The following is a 17,277-nucleotide window of genomic DNA, read 5'->3' on the forward strand; positions in this document are numbered from 1 at the left end:
GCAGGAAATCGGAAAAGCTGCTCGCCGGCAGAGGCTGGGAGGCTGGAAGGGCTCCCCACCCTCTCCGTGCTCCAGAAACGCGCCGTCTCTGCCCCGACGCGATCGCCCGGGGAGCCTGAGGGGCGCGCAGGGGGCCCTGGGGTGCTCGGCGGCCGCGGGGCCGAGCGCGCGTGTAAGCCAGTGCGAGACTGCGGGCGGCGGGCGGGTGAGTGTGCGCGGGAGGGAGGGGGAGCGCGCGCGCCGCCCGGGCCCCGGCCCTCCCAGCCTCCCGGCCTCCGCGCCTGCCTCCCGCCCGCGCGCACCGCTGCCCGCCGCCGCCGCTCCCGCTCGCGCCGGCGCTGCACGGGAGTCAGCCTACCGCCGCCGCCTGCTTTGTGCTTCCCACAGAAGATGGGAGCGACCTCTTCCTGATCTGGAGCTGTTTAAAACGAGGGAGTGCGCCGTATTTCCTACTAGCGTGGAGGAACGGAGGAAGAATCCATTCACACTCCCCAAACCAGGTAGGATCTTATGATGGGCAGGCAGAAGGCGTTTGGTCAGAGACCGAGAACTATTTTCCATTTGCTGCTCGTAAGGCTACACTTCCCTCTGCTTTGGCAAACGAGCGGCTTCTAAATTTGTGTGTGTGTGTGTGTGTGTGATGTGGTGGTGCGCGCCTGCACATTTTTCTGGGTGTCCGCGCTTCCCAGAGTGAAATTGCTCGGGCTGGTGCGTCTGGGCGTGAGGGTGCCTGCCTGCCAGTGCAGGCTGCCGGAGGAAGAAAGGGCTGCTAAGGAGAGATGCTGCACCCTGCACCGCGCTGGGCTCCGAGGATTCAGGGCGCGAAGAGCTAAGTTCACACCGAACGCAGAGCTGCTGGGGATCCAGGCGTCCCCACCCACTGGACTCTTCTCCGTGGTCATCCCTCCTCCCGGTAATCCCTGGGGTCTTTCACCAAGGCCACACTTCCGAGCCCTCTCTTTTCCAGCGGGCGCTGGGTGCTCATTCACGGACTGCGGAGAGGAGGGAGGTGTGGCGGGGCAGAGACAGACGAGGAAGAAATGTAAGGGTTAGCAGGGAGTGGGCTGCAAGGTCCCCCGTCTCTGGGCACTGTGCCGTGGTGTGCTTTGGGGATTCTGCACACAGAGGCATCTTTCCCTAAGAGATTGGAAGGGAACTTTGCAGCTGCATTCTCTGCCTCTGGAGCTTTGCTGGCTCTTGGGGGAAGTGGTCTGTGTTCTGAAATGTGAAGATATCCTTTTTGGCTCCTCCTTAATGAAGAAGAGGGCGGTCTTATAGCTGGACAGCCGGCCAAAGAAACCAAATCCGCCCAGGCGATGCTCTTGAAAATACAGTATGTGTGCATCCTTGATTTTTTAAATCCACCCCCTGCATCAACCCCGTCCCCCCCCCCCCCCAACCCCGTGGATGCTGTTGCTGTTTGATGAATGGCTTGGGCTGGCAATTCGTATTTCCCTCTCCAAAGTGGTAGTGGTTGAGTTGAGAGCAGGGTTGATGATATTTAACAAAGCATTTTTAGAAGAGAGCAATGTGCATGTTGTACGCAGTAATTGGAAAGTCATGCTTTGCACTAGGTATCCTTTTAAAGACCCCAATCCTGCCTCCCCTGAAGCCGCTCTCTATCTCTCCTGCTAGTCAGCTACTAGTGGTTGTGAATATAACAATACAAACTTTGTCCTGCTGGAGGTGTAAAGACTAAAGAGAGAAAAAAGGATATCAGTGGGAGGTGTAGTGGAAGAAGCTTTTTTAAAAATGACAGATGTGGTGAAGACAGTACAAGCGTCCTGATCATGGAGGAGCCTCTAGCTGAGTAGGTGGAGATTTCTGATCAGGTCTGGTTAAAGGCATTGCTGGAGTATCTCCAGATATGAGCAGTTGAACATGCACAATCTGAGACTTGTGCGAAGATTTCCCAAGAGAAAGAGGGAGCCACCAGGAGAGAATTCTGAAAGTATATCTCTGTTTCCCATGCCCCCACCAGCGTGCACGCGTGTGCGCGTACACACACACACACTCTCACACTCACATGCTTTCTCTCTCTCTCTCTCTCTCGAAGCTACTCCTGCAGCGAGTCAGGAAAAAAAAAAAGGAAAATGAATCTAGATGTTTCATTCATTTCAAGTAAGAAGACAAAGCCGGAAGAGGGATGATTGGTTTTAGGTTCCTCTTTCAAATCCTGTGTTACTTGGATTGAGCTCTCTGGGTTTGCTAAACTTGCTTAAATGGGAGGTTAGGCGGGTGTGAAAGCAGGAGGAAGGAAGGGAAAACTAGCTCCATCTTTCGGGCCTTCTGAGTGAGAAGGTGGGGGAGGACCTACTTATTTCATCAAGAAGCAAGATGTGTGCTCTTTAATGCTTTTCATTTTACAAATTCCGCCTGCTTGAAGAATTCCATTGGGATCTCACAGCTCTTTAGCTAAGATTTCTCACACCTCCTATAAAAGAAGCCCTGATTTTGCCCCCTTAAAATGGTTGTTGTCTTTTTTTAAAAAATGGAGTGATTAATTCCTAGAAAAACAACAGCAACAAAAAGGATTGAACAGCAGAGATAAACCATTATTTATTGTTGAGCTGTATAGGGCTACAAAGGATGTAAGTGTCATGACAATCAGACTTAATTTACTCTGTCTTGAAAGCTTAACAGGGCTGAAAGAGGAGAGTAATGAACTAAAATAATATGAAGGCTGTATTTTCTTTGTATCTATCTACCTGTCTACTTTATTATTATTATTATATAATGGTTTCTACTGTAACGTTTCAGATTAAGAATTAGATAGTCCTTTTGTTGGCCAGGGGAAGAAAAGAGCTTGGGAGTAACAGTGCTTTGACTCCCAGTAAAATTACAAAAGGAAGGTGCAATATAGTCAGTAACACCTATAGGACTATTTGCAGGAATTATGTTAATTGCTCCATTAAGCTTTCTATGTTTTGAAAAAATAAAATATATTCCAAGAGAACTTCAGCATTTGTTAAAAAGCTATGTTTAACATGCTTTTGCCAGGCAAAAATAGACTTCTATTTACTTGCAAAATAAACACACGATTCCTTTCCTCTTAGTATTCAATCTATTTCTTTGACAAAATAAATGATGAGAAAAGCTCTGCAGATCCAAGGAAGTTGCAATTCCCCTTTAAAAAGCAAGCCATAGATGTGGTTGCCTCAAAGTAAGTGCATTTTGGGACATTAATGTCTGTTTTTTTATGTTGCAATTCAGTGAGACAAGTTCTTTGTTCGTGATGCCTTTAGGTACAGGGAGGATAGTATATAGGTAAGAAGGAGACTGCCCTAAAAACATGGAAATAAACAAAATTCAAACTGAAATATAAATTAAATCTGGAAAAGAAATGCAGGCTCTAAAAGAGGCTATTAAACCACACATGTTGCATGTTTTATATTTTTGTAGTATGTGTGTATGTTGCTTTCAAGTAAACATTAAATTGTCACTTTGTATTTGCTAAGAATTTAGGAATCAGTGTGCTATTATCTCTACACATTCTGGTCCCTTTCTTTGTTTTTGCCCCCAAGGATAAATGTGTTTTGCTAAAATATTATCCAAATATCACTCATACTTGTAGTTAAATCCTTCATCATAACTTCCCATACCTCATAGACCCCTCATCATAACCCCTACCAAATGGTCTCCCATCTGACCAAATTCTACTGCTCCCTCTTGTGGCAAACATTCTCCCTGACTTTCTCTGGGTTCCTGAATCCTATCTGACATCACTTATGGCTCCTTTAGCTGTCTATCACTTTGACTCTAATTCTTGGTAGTAACGGTAGTAACGGTGGCTAACAAAACCAGTGGATTTCTGTACTAGCTGTTACCACTTTTCTTTTTAAATGAAGGTATTTCTGTTCCCTAGAGATATAGCTGAGATTTAGTGGAAATAAATATCAGGTGTTTTCTGACCCATTGGAATGGACTAGATTCTGAGAATGTGAGCTTTCAAGGTCTGCCTTTGAGATTTGGATTTGGATTCAGGACTAGTCCAGTGGGGCCTAATTAAGTATGGTGGGATTACTTTCAGTTTTCTTTCTTCATCTTCCAAAATCTCTTTTTCTTTCTCTGTCTCTCTCTCACCGGCCTCCCCACTCTGTCACCCTCCATCCCCAACCCTCCATGCACACATATACATTACAAAATACATTTTACATAATACATATTTCAAAGACTTAATCAATGATTAGGTTCTCAGTAGTACGTATTAATCAAACAGTCCATTTTCTGATGTATTTTTCCAGTGTATTGACTTAACTTATAAGACAGTTGCTCATAGTCCTTGCTGCCTCAAGTGATTTTTGTAGGTTCTCTTTGCAGAGACTATATTGAATAGTAGGTGTTTAAATTTACATTTGAGATTGTCCTTTGATCTGCCTAGCCAAGAGTGTAGACAGTAACAAGACAAAAGTTTAAGTGAATCACATTTCCCCCTTATCTGAAACTTTCTAGTGAATTTCAGTACAAGGAGGGGAACACGTGGAAGAGGAAAAGCTCTGGCAGCTGAAGCAAGAAAATGCTTTTGTGATCAAGGGCAAGTGCATTGCAGGCAGCAGTCTATACAGGGATTTGAGGGTGGGCAAAACATTCCCAGGTTCAAAGCATTTATTTCTTGGGCAAAATAGGATCTGAAACTTTCACAATTAGAACCATTCATTTGAATAAAGGAATTCTATCTAGTAGACCCTAAGAAAATGAAATACCATCCGAGAAGGAGCTACCATTAATTCTCACAAATCATTAGCATATGTTCACTTTTTTTTTTTAACTTGGATTGGTTTATCAGGTCAGCTGGCAGACAAAGTCCTGAGGGCCTGGAACACAGGAAAATACAGAGAATGTGAAGTTTAAAACTAGGTTGCTGCCCAGTTAGTGCACTCAGAGGGCCGTTTTGGTGGGGAAGTTTGGGGGATATGAGTGCCCAGGAATGGGGATGTTGATGGAAGGATAGAGAGTAGCCAGACAAAGGCCAAAGATAAACTCTCCAAATTTGGCTTCTAGAGCAACGAGGGTAATAACAATTTGATGCTTTCTTGAAGATTTAACCATTTAAGTCCTCTGAGGAATGGGCAAAATATTTTCCCTAGAGTGAGCTTATATCCTTAAAATCTTGAATAGATTCGACTGTATCATTTTGCTGTATGTATTAATGCCCGTAACCTAGAAAATGCTAATGTGATACCAATTCAGACAAATGATTTCTTGCACATGTAACAGATCTAGGAAACTAGATGTAAATATTAAAGATCATCTTAATTTTTAAAAAAAGACAAGAAAGAATAATTACTTTGATGTCATTGCATGGGAAGTGAGAAAAATAATTTCCTGGTTGGATCCAATGTGAGAGGAAGTCAAACAAGGGTAGTGATCCAGCAATTTACTTCAAACCATGATATTTATGGAGCACTCAGTGTATACAAGGCCCTGTGCTTGGCTTTTCAAAGAATGCAGATGATGAAGAAAAGTTAGTGACATTTGTTGAGCACTTTTTATGTGCCAGGGACTAGTCTGAATGCTTTACACACGTTTTCTCATTGGATGCTTATGAGTATCCTGCAGGGTAAGGAAGCATCGTTATTCTGACTTAAGGATGAAGACTGTGGTTCAGTGAAATAACTTTGGCCAAGGGCTAACAAGCAATGGTTAATAAGGAAGGCTCTCCAAAAGCCATGCTCTACACTGTTCTCTGTTCCAGGAATATCATGGTCTAGAACACGTATACTGAAGTACAAGGCTGAGCAAGAAAGATCACTCCACTGCAACTGAGCAAAGTGCTGAAGGAGTTGAAAGGAAGAAGAGAACATTGGACATGGCTTCACGGAGGAGGAGGCATTTTAATTTATTCAGAAAGAGTGAAAAGGATTTTGGAAACAAATAAGGCCTAGCCACTTTTGAAACACGTCAAAGAGCCCCAGCTTATTTATGACAAGGCCACCATGGAGAAATGTTAGGGCAGTTTCTAGACTCTTTCATTCTGTTCTGTGTCCCAGTCAGGACCATGCCACAGAAACAGGATCTGAAACAAATAATAACATAAACTATTGCACAAATGCATTTTACACTTGAAACCAAAATGTAGGATGAACTTCCAGCATGGCCTTGGAGGAGAGACGCTGTACCAGTCAGAGGTGAGGCAAGGGATAGACCACTTACTAACTAGTTCCTTTATTAAAGGTGATGATTCTGTTTCCTCTACTAGGGTAGGTGGTTTTAATTTATCTGTTTAGCACCAAATGGTTATGCTGGTGCTTTTACACTTGAGCTTCTGGAACTTCTCTAGCTTCCAATTTCTTCAGATTTCCCTTAAAGCTCAGGACCCAGGGCCACCCTTTGGTTCTCTGCCGTGCTCCATGAATAGCATCCCATCCTGGTAGCAGGTTGAGAGAATCAGACAACTTACTCTACACCCAAGCTTTAACTTCCTCTGTGGGCTGTGTTAGAGCCCCAACTGTGGGTGGCATCAGACAGTTTGGAGAGGTGCCCATCAAATGTGTCTCAGAAGTTTCAAGTCACTCATCCAAAATGCTCTTTCAAATGTTGGGGGATGTGGACCCTCCAAAGCTGAAATTTGTGAGTCGGTGTTGGGCACAGTCAATGCTTCTTTCCCCCTGACTCCTACCTGTCTGCCTTTCTTCCCCTGGACATGCAGCTAGCTGTCAGAAGTTTTTTTTAAGAGCTTCTCTTTATCAGTCCTTCTGTTGCTTCATACCATAGCTAGCACTGGAAGAGACATCTGACATCACCTAGTTTTGCTTTGTGTTAATTTTTATATTTTACAAATAAGCAAATGGAGGCCGTATAAAATTAAATGATTTGATAAGACTGAAATAGGAGCTAGTAGAATCCAGTTCTGTGACTCTGAAATCATTTCAGCCAAGTCACCTCTTTTTTCTTTCCCTGTGTAGAAAGCCTCCAGAAATTTGCCAGTGTTTTCTGGGCCTCAGGAATTCCTAAATGTCTAACAAGGAATCTAAAGGGTGGAAAGGAAACTATGACTTTTCATCTAGTTTGAGAATACTGACTAACAAAATGAACCACCCTAGGGTCCTCAGACTAAAGGTCTCTGAGGTCAGCAGACATATTCATGATAGTTATAACATTTGCTTGAATTCAAAAGGTGGTTTATTTGACATTGTGCTACTTAGCCTTCTCTGTGTTTACTTTCTTCATCTATTATACTTTATTAAATGGGAATAAAAATATTAAAAAGGCTTGTGATTTGTGTGAGGAGTAATAAATTAATATTAGTAAAATATTTGGAACAGTTTCTGATACCTGAGTGCTCAGTAACTGTTAGCTCATTACTGAAGATATAAATGGTCAGAGAGGGCCTTGTTCCTGCCTGTGTGCTCCCATGTGAATACATTGATTGGTGTAGTGAAGGGGTTGCCACAGAAAGGTAAAGGAAGATTAGTACACACATAATGACATGCCAAAGATCAGAGAGCTGATTTTTTAAATGGCCAGATAGTCAATATTTCTGGCTTTGAGAACTATAGGATCTGTCATAATTTATCAACTCTGCTGTTGTAGCGAGAAAGCAATCAAAATATGTAAACAAATGGGCATGACTGTGTTCCATAAAATGTTATTTATGAGCACAAATTTGAATATCACATAATTTTCACATCATGAAATATTCTTTTCTTTAATTTTCCAGTAATTTTAAATGGTAAAACATTTTAATTTTTGTGGGCCCTTTGAGAACAGGTAGCAGGTTGAATTTGTCCCATTAACCATAGTTGGCCAACTCTTGACATACACAGTGTAGATTATGAGAGACACAAATGCAACATTCATAGGCTTGGGGAATCCTAGCAATTGGTGTTGGTGTAGTGTGAAGAGAAATGGCCTAGAAATTCACAGAATTTGCTCTGGAGCCTAGCTCCATCACTTCTGAGATATGTAGCTTTGAAATGTCTCTTTCAGTTATCAGTGTTTTGTAGAGATGGGGGTCTTGCTCTGTTGCCCAGGCTGGCCCTGAACTCCTGGGCTCAAGCAATCCTGCTTCAGCCTCCCAAAGTGCTAAGATTATAGTCATGAGCTACTGTACCTGGCCCAGATGACGTTTAAGGAACTTCCTGGAAATCAAAGTAGTTTTATAAGGGAAATTTGACATTTGAGATGGGTAATGGAGGACAACCATAAAAACATTAGAAAGGATGATGTGGTACATATTTGGGTAATTTTCATTTAGTAGCTCAGCTGACTACTAGCTGATATATTGGCTAACAGTAGACCTGCACAGATGGACAGGTGTTATATTATAGATGACCTTGAATGTCAAAGTGTAGGATTTGAATATCATAGCTGCAGATTGTTAGCAGAATTTCCTGGTTTTACAGATGATACTGAAAGAGGGAAAATGACTTCTCTAAGGACATATGACTGGTCAGTGCAGCTGAGACCAGCACTCATTTCTTTTAGTTCCTAGACCAGTGAACCTTCCATCTACCACATTGACCCTATAAGTGTGGTAGAATGCAGTTAAATGCAGTTGCATGACTCTGACCTCAGAGAGAAAAAGTCTTGGATAAATTATAGAAGCTACTTTTTGTCTCTTCCAAACGTGATCTCATACCCCAGCATATCTAAGAAGGTAGGTCTGTGAATAATCCTGTTACAGAGAAGGGTGATTACAAAAGTGTCCACCTAAGACCTTAAAATTCAACAACCTTTTGGCTGGTTTCCTGCAGTGTGTCTTTTAAATCTCAGCTTGGATGTTATTTTTCAGCTGAAGCTTCTCTAATACTCTGATAGGTAAAGTCCTCTGTTACTTAGTTTTACAGAGTCACATTTTTACTTCCATAGCATTTATTTGAGTTAGTAATTATGGATTTCTTTTTTTAAGTTCTGGGATACATGTGGAATGTGCGGGTTTGTTACATAGGTATAGATGTGCCATGGTGGTATGCTGCACCTATCAACCTGTCATCTAGATTTTAAGCTCTGCATGCATTAGGTATTTGTCCTAATTTTCTCCCTCCTCTTTCCCCCCCACCCCTCAAAAGGCCCCAGTGTGTGTTGTTCCCCTTCCTGTGTTCATGTGTTCTCATTGTTCAACTCCTACTTATGAGTGAGAACGTGTGGTATTTGCTTTTCTGTTCCTGTGTTAGTTTGCTGAGGATGATGGCTTCCAGCTTCATTCATGTCCCTGCCAAGGACATGATCTCACTCTTTTTTATGGCTGCATAGTATTCCATGGTATATATATACCACATTTTCTTTATCCAGTTTATCATTGATGGGCATTTGGGTTAGTTCCAAGTCTTTGCTATTGTAAATATTGCTGCAGTACACATATGCATACAAGTGTCTTTATAGTAGAATGATTTCTGTTCCTTTGGGTGTATACCCAGTAATGGGATTGCTGGGTCAAATGGTATTTCTGGTTCTAGATCCTTGAGGAATCGCCACACTGTCTGCCACAATGGTTGAACTAATTAATAATCCGATCAACAGTATAAAAGCATTCCTGTTTCTCCACAGCCTCACCAGCATCTATTGTTTCCTGACTTTTTAATAATTGCCATTCTTACTGGTGTGAGATGGTATCTCATTGTGGTTTTAATTTGCATTTCTCTCTTTTTTTTTTTTTTTTTTTTGAGACGGAGTCTTGCTCTGTCACCCAGGCTGGAGTGCAGTGGCCAGATTTCAGCTCACTGCAAGCTCCGCCTCCCGGGTTTACGCCATTCTCCTGCCTCAGCCTCCCGAGTAGCTGGGACTACAGGCGCCTGCCACCTCACCCGGCTAGTTTTTTTTGTATTTTTTTAGTAGAGACGGGGTTTCACTGTTTTAGCCAGGATGGTCTCGATCTCCTGACTTCGTAATCTGCCCGTCTCGGCCTCCCAAAGTGCTGGGATTACAGGCTTGAGCCACCGTGCCCGGCCGTTAATTTGCATTTCTCTAATGATCAGTGATGATGAGCTTTTTTTCATGTTTGTTGGCTGCATAAATGACTTTTTTTGAGAAATGTCTATTCATATCCTTTGTCCACTTTTTGATGGCTTTTTTTTTTTTTTGGTAAATTTAAGTTCCTTGTAGATTCCAGATATTAGACCTTTGTCAGAGTGTGTAGATTGCAAAATGTTTCTCCCATTCTGTAGGTTGCCTGTTCACTCTGACGCTAGTTTATTTTGCTATGCAGAAGCTCTTTGGTTTAATTACATCCCATTTGTCAATTTTGGCTTTTGTTGCAATTGCTTTTGGTGATATAGTCATGAAGTCTTTGCCCATACCCATGTCCTGAATGGTATTGCCTAGGTTTTCTTCTAGGGTTTTTATGGTTTTTAAATTTACATTTAAGTCTTTAGTCCATCTTGAGTTAATTTTTATATAAGGTATAGGTAAGGGGTCCAGTTTCAGTTTTCTACATATGGCTAGCCAGTTTTCCACATATGGCTAGCCAGTTTTCCCAGCACCATTTATTAAGTAGGGAATCCTTTCCCCATTGCTGGTTTTTGTCAGGTTTGTAGAAGATCAGATGGTTGTAGATGTGTGTGTAGTGTTATTTATGAGGTCTCTGCTCTGTTTTATTGGTCTATATGTCTGGTTGGGTACCAGTACCGTACTGTTTTGGTTACTGTAGTCTTGTAGTAGTATAGTTTGAAGTCAAGTAGCGTGATGCCCCCAGCTTTGTTCTTTTTGCTTAGGATTGTTTTGGCTATACAGGCTCTTTCTTTGTTCTATATGAAACGTAAAGTAGTTTTTTTCCCTAATTCTGTGAAGAAAGTCAATGGTAGTTTGATGGGAATAGCATTGGATCTATAAATTGCTTTCACAATATTGATTCTTCCTATCCATGGACATGGAAGGTTTTTCCATTTGTTTCCTCCCTTATTTCCTTGAGCAGTGGTTTGTAATTCTTGAAGAGGTCCTTCACGTCCCTTGTAAGCTATATTCCCAGGTATTTTATTCTTTTTTAGGCAATTGTGAATGGAAGATCATTCATGATTTGGCTTTCTGCTTTTCTATTGTTGGTGCATACGAATGCTTGGGATATTTGCACATTGATTTTGTTTCCTGAGACTTTGCTGAAGTTCCTTATCAGCTTAAGGAGTTTTTGGACTGAGACACTGGGGTTTTCTAAATATAGAATTATGTCATCTGCAAACAGAGACAATCTGACTTCCTCTCTTCCTATTTGAATACTCTTTTTTTTCTTTCTCTTGCCTGATTGCCCTGGCCATAACTTCCAATACAATGTTGAACAGCAGTGGTGAGAGAGGGCATCCTTGTCTTGTGCCAGTTTTCAAAGGGAATGCTTCCACCTTTTGCCCATTCAGTATGATATTGGCTATTGGTTTGCCATAAATGGCTCTTATTATTTTGAGATATGTCCCATCAATACCTAGTTTATTGAGAGTTTTTAACATGAAGGGATGTTGAATTTTATCAAATGCCTTTTCTGAGTCTATTGAGATAATCGTGTGGTTTTTGTCATTGGTTTTGTTTATGTGATGGATATAATAATGGATTTTGGGTAGTAATTTAAATGAACAGCTGTCATCTGTCTTCTCAGCTAGATAAGTTCCAATAGGAGAGAGATTATGTCTGTCTATCTCATGATTCTAGCCCAATGCCTCGCACTTTGCTAGATACATGAAAGACATTTGATATTTTTTAATGAATGAATGTTCTCTCATTAATCATTGATATTGATGAAAATAATTGTTGCATTAGCAAAGGCTTCATAGATAGAAGTTATCATCACTTGCTAATTAAATTATTAAATAGCATTTCTTCCTCCGGTGACTTTTTTCTCTACCTTTTTCAATGACTCCTTTCATGACCACCTTCGTGATAGATAAATTCACATCTATTATAATCCTCATCTATCACCAAAAGACAATAATTTAGCAGTGTCAGCATAGTTACTAACATTAAAACCATACCACTTAAGCCAATTTTAATAATTCTTCAAGCACAGGTATATAAAATTGGTTTAAAGAACATATTCACTAGATGCCCTATCTAGTAGAGAAAAACTGTCTATTTCTCTACCAGATTTCCGTAAGAATGTTGTGTTTTCCCATGTCACCAACACTCCCGTTAGTCCTCTAAATAATAAGATTTGACTAGTTTCTTTCTAAGATGATTTTCATTTTTAAAGTGTATTGTAATATGTAATATACAATATATAATATTGTAATATGTAAATATACACTTGGTGTTAGAACCTTGTCACTGATATTGTCAGGAACTTTAGAAAATTGTAGCATACAAATACTGATGGAGAGTCACCCTTATGTGAGCACCCATCAACTTGACTTTTTAAAATATGTTTCTTTTTACTTCCTACTTCCTCTGTTTTCAAGAACAGCTTATTCTTTCAAGGACTGTAATTTGAAACTATGCAGGAAAATGTAAGACTTACAAGCCTCAAGTTGATAGGATTTTTTCTTCTGAAATGCTATCTACTTGAAGATGAATCCTAATGACTCAGGGAAAAAGCTGATGAAATTCACCAGCCTCTGCTCACACAACCAGCATTTACCTTGTTTAAAAAAAAAAAAAAAAGATTAAAAAAGAAAAAAAGTCTTGCTGGACTGACTATCATTCAACTTGAAATTGGATTCTATATTAAACATCCCCAGTTCCAAGAGACAGACTAGAAAGAAGAAAGAGTGACCACAGAGATTCATTCTTGAGTTGAAATGAAGATAGAGAGTAGGGACTGCCCGCTAAAGAACCTGTAATTTAAAGAGCACAGCTTTCCTTACCACCAATACTTCATTTTGGGTTTCATGTTTCTGCATGTTTTCTACATCTACTTAGGGCTTGGGTATAGAAACTGAATAGGTCTCTGAAGATAGATGTCCATTTATCCTGAATCTTTGTCACCTGCTGATGTAGTGGCCTAGCAATCCTTGTTTCTTAGAGAAGGCAAAACACCTGCAGCAACATCATCATGAAGTAGGAACTTCATATTTTCATATTACCTCCAGTGCTTTAATCTCCTCTCTTGGGACCCCTCTTATCTCCTATTAAGATCTATCCTCCTCTACCCTCTAGTCCCCCACCTCCTGGACACATATTCGCTAAGGAGCTTCATATTTTTATCCTGCTTGGATACACAGTCTGTGAGAGGGAAAGCACAGCTGACATATTACTTAACATCAACATCTTACTGATATTAGAACAAACACTATTTTCTGATTTTCAGGCTCGCACTTCCAGTCTGTTTGTTAAACAAGCCCCATGCCCTGTGTGCCGTTTCTATGCTTCTACTCAGTTCTGCTCTGCCTTATACTTCGCAAAGGGTGATCCAAGACCACCTACATCACAATCACCTGGGATTGTTGTTAAACTTCAAATTTGGAGGTTCCTCAACTGTATCTGATAATAGGGCCCAGTTAACTGCATTTTAATTAGTTTCCCAGGTGATATTTAGGTGAACTGAAGTTGGAGAATCATTGCTCTATGCCTTTGTCCATATCATTTCTTCCTTTTAGAATGTCCTCTCACATTCTCTAGACATTGTCAACCTTCCCATCCCTTCCTTTTATGGAATTTTGCCCATTCTTCCTAGTATTAATGGTCACTGGAGTAACTGTCACTTGGAGACTATAAATTTAGTTAAGTACAGGGACCATTTGTCAATCATATTTGCAGTCCCTGTAGTGTCTGTTATGGTGCTTTGCACATAGAAGCTACTCCATAGAGGCTTGATGAATAAATGAAGGATTCACTCCCTCCAGAAGTAGAAACATAGGAAGGGCTCACTATATATATGGATTTTTAAGATTAAATGTCAACAGGCTATTGGGGAAATATTTTTAAGTAGAAAATATTTTTTGGTGACCTAGATGCAAAAGCATGTATATGACCTCATTCTGTTTCAGTGTTTAAGGTCAAACATCAAAGAAAGGCTGCTCTTTCTCTTCAGCGTTAGTGGTGAACAACTATTATGTAAAAGAATTACCATTGTCTATCAGGAGGCTTCTGAAAGATTTACAGAGTACAAGGGAGATGCTCCAAGGTCCTGCCTCTGGGATCTCATTATAATTGAAATCTCTAGGTTGTAGGACCATAGTCTGAGCAGTCCGAGGTTTCTAGAATGCTGGGTTTATTAACTCAAGATCCAAGGTACATTAAACTGGGGACTAGGTAGTCCACTTGAGTGATCAGTGTCACTGTTCAAATGCCAGGAAAGTCTCTTCTCTTCAGTGAATCTCTAGTAATAGAAGGGTCCTGTTTTCCACAGAAGGGACTCACTCCTTGACTCTGGCAATGCCCCACTAGAATACAAGCTCCTTTGGATATATGTTTTATTTATTTTTGAAGCACAGTGTCTGGCACATGTGAGTGGCTAAGAAAAACTTGGCAGATAAAAACCATAAATGAATGTGTTGTTTTTGCATTTCTTTGGATTACTTATTGGCTTAAATCTAAGATGTTAAAAAAAAAATTGACCCCCAAGACAGTACATTTTTGAGCTGCAATGAAATTCTTTTAAAAAAAAAAAAATACTGAATTATTGTTATCAGAGCAAAGTGTTAACTTACTTGTTATAGCAAAATTCTGTATCTTTCTCCCTGGCTCCCATTCATTATCCATTCCCCTCTTTTATTTTAGTTTTGCTTGCTTACTGCTAGGGATTCTTTCTCCATTTGCTTTTCTCCTGACCAAATGGAAAAACTTTGAGTTTACTACATGAGTTTGGAGTGATTTCAGATCTCTGTCTTCAGCTGATGATCCTCCACATGGATCATCTTTCGCTTGCTATGTGATGAATAGAAGTGCTTACAAAACTTACTTGGGGAGTGGGGAGGCATCAGACAGGAGTGGAAAACATGTGAGGCTCCTTGATGAAATAATGCAACCTACACACATTTATTCAGGTGGAAAGAAGGGGCAGCATGGGAGGTTAAGTACCTAAATCTTGAGCTCTTTGTCCCCAGAAAACATTGTTAACTTATTGTCATGAAAACAGAAAGTTTCTGCCATTTTGGAAATCGTTATACTTTAATGCAAAATGCCTGAATTAAAATTCTAGTTCTGTCACTTAAGTCTAAATGACTCTAGCCAGCTTACTTTCATGAACCATTTATTTTTCTCATTTGTAAAATGGGAATGATAATATCTCCTTGTAGTAACGTCAGAAAAGTTAGGGAAAGTGAATACAAAGTAATTAGCACAGTACCTAGGACAAGTAGATGCTCAGTCCATGATTTCAGTCATTATTGCCATCAGTGCCCTGAGTAGGGCCGTTAAACCCTGCTCTGTGGCTCTGGCATAATGAATTGGAGGACAAACCTTGCTAACTTCACATGGAGCCCAAGATTGTCAGAGCATCTTCCTTCTGAATTCTCTTTTATTTATTTTCTATCAAAAGACTCTTCTCCAGCTGTCTTCTTTCTACCCATATTTCCATGTTAGCATGCAGATTAATATTTAATAAATGCTTGGTGTTCTTTCCATTCTGTAGGGCCTGTACAATGAAGGTGATTTTTGTTGTGCTTCAATATGTGTCTTTTAATTGTGTTGGAAGAATGAGAAGATTTACTTCCTTGAGTATGTCCAAAGTGTTAGGGCCCTCTTAACAGAGCAAATAAAATAAGCAAACCAGGGCTGATGTTGGAAGACACACACCCAGGTTGTGGGGAAAATGTCAGGGCCTCTCTTTATGCTGGAGATCAGTCTTTCCAGCCCAAGAGTCTTTGCTCATGAGTCTGAATCATGTGTTTCTTCTCTTTCTAACACTGACATTGATTTACAATCTGATTTTGAACTCTGCTTATGTTAGGGTGCAACCATTTCACATAGACATTTTTAACTGCAAATGCTTAGGCCCATTTCCCAGATTCTGATTTACCACCGGAGATTTGGTGAATCAGCACATGACCCTATGAGCATTACTTTCCTCATTTAATAAGCAGATGTTGTGCATCTTCTATGTGCCAGGCTGTGCTCTAGGAACTGGGAATATATCAATGAAAAAAAGAAACGAAAATCCCTGCCCTTAGAGAGTTGCATCTTTTAAAGAGAGAAAGACAATAAATAGAACCATTGAATAAACTATAAAACATGTAAAAAGTAATAAGAGCTGTCCAGGCACGGTGGTTCATGCCTGTAATCCCAGCACTTAAGGAGGGTGAGGCGGGCAGATTCCCTAAGGTCAAGAGTTCAAGACCAGCCTGGCCAACATGGTGAAACCCTGTTTCTACTAAAAATACAAAAAAAAAAAATAGCCAAGTGTGCTTGGCAGGCACCTGTAATCCCAGCTACTTGGGAGGCTGAGGCAGAAGAATTGCTTGAGTCTGGAAGGCAGAGGTTACAGTGAGCCAAGTTCACACCACTGTACTCCAGCCTGGGTGACAAGAGCAAGACTCTGTCTCAAAAACAAACAAACAAAAAGTAATAAGTGATATCTAGAAAAATAAAGTAGAGGAAAGGGCAAACAGTGCCTCTCATGAGTTTTCAACAACTTCATTATTTTGTATCCTATGCCTTTCTTTCCTTTCGTGACCACGTTGCCTACCCTCACCCTAGTTTCTTCCTTTCCTGAACAATTTCAGCAGGTATTTTCAGACATAAGGCAGGGATCTGACTTCTGTTTTGTGAGTTTAAGAGAAAGGCTGGAGCCTATGATGTGACCGCTCATAGACCATCCCCTTTAGGACTTGTCCCAATGTATTAAAGAGCAGACAGGAAATTCTCTCTTTGGAGGGGAAAAATAGGTATTAGCAGAGAGTCTCTGTGTAAATGAGGTTTTTTTTTGTTTTTTGTTTTTTTTTTCCTGAAGTCTGGCCATGGTCTGATAGCCTGAGGCTGGAGCCAGGGCAGTAATTTTCACTTTAGATGGGATGGTCAGATGAGAAAAGCCTTCATCCTCTGGCATCATCTCTTTGTCTAGAAGCATTTGGAAGTGCTTGCCTTGGTAGTGGATAAGGATTTATGGTTGCTTTAATGTTGCCTTAGAAACAGATTAATTGCTTACCTTTGAGGCTTTAAGTCAGCAAGAATTACATAGAAGGGAATTCCAAGTTCTGATGAAGGCCATCAAGGAGTTCCTTGGAATAACCCCAGCTGCCAATCAAGAGGATGCCATTAGGCTGACTGTCCAATATATTGTACTGGTAGGAATGCCAGCATGTGCCTTTGCTCTGAGTCAAGTCCTCCTTGGTAGCCAAAACTGGCTATAGCTTCCAGCAGGGAGTGGTCACTGCTGCCAACCACTCTTCAGGCCTCTTTGCTCCAAAAGCTTTCCCTCATCCTTTACGAAAGCAGTTTGATAATGATCTATCTCTTGCAGATGTGGGTTTCTATTCCTTG

The 17,277-nt window shown here is 40.8% G+C and overlaps 1 protein-coding gene across 10 annotated transcripts in view; it reads left to right on the top strand.

The window, feature by feature from the left end:
* SLC8A1 (solute carrier family 8 member A1) overlaps positions 1 to 17,277 on the top strand; it is a 395,728-nt gene that overhangs the window by 55,790 nt on the left and 322,661 nt on the right. For 6 of the 10 annotated variants that reach the window (XM_033175906.1, XM_033175909.1, XM_033175912.1 and 3 more), the window contains exon 1: positions 353 to 500. The exons of 3 other annotated variants lie outside the window; for them this stretch is intronic. The gene's annotated coding sequence lies outside the window, so the exon portion shown is untranslated. Of the gene's footprint in view, positions 1 to 347; positions 501 to 17,277 lie in introns of those variants that run through there. One more of the 10 variants, XM_033175915.1, reaches the window with a different exon arrangement.

This window comes from Trachypithecus francoisi, unplaced genomic scaffold, assembly GCF_009764315.1.
Source record: "Trachypithecus francoisi isolate TF-2019V2 unplaced genomic scaffold, Tfra_2.0 Lachesis_group17, whole genome shotgun sequence".
Lineage (NCBI taxonomy): Eukaryota > Metazoa > Chordata > Mammalia > Primates > Cercopithecidae > Trachypithecus > Trachypithecus francoisi.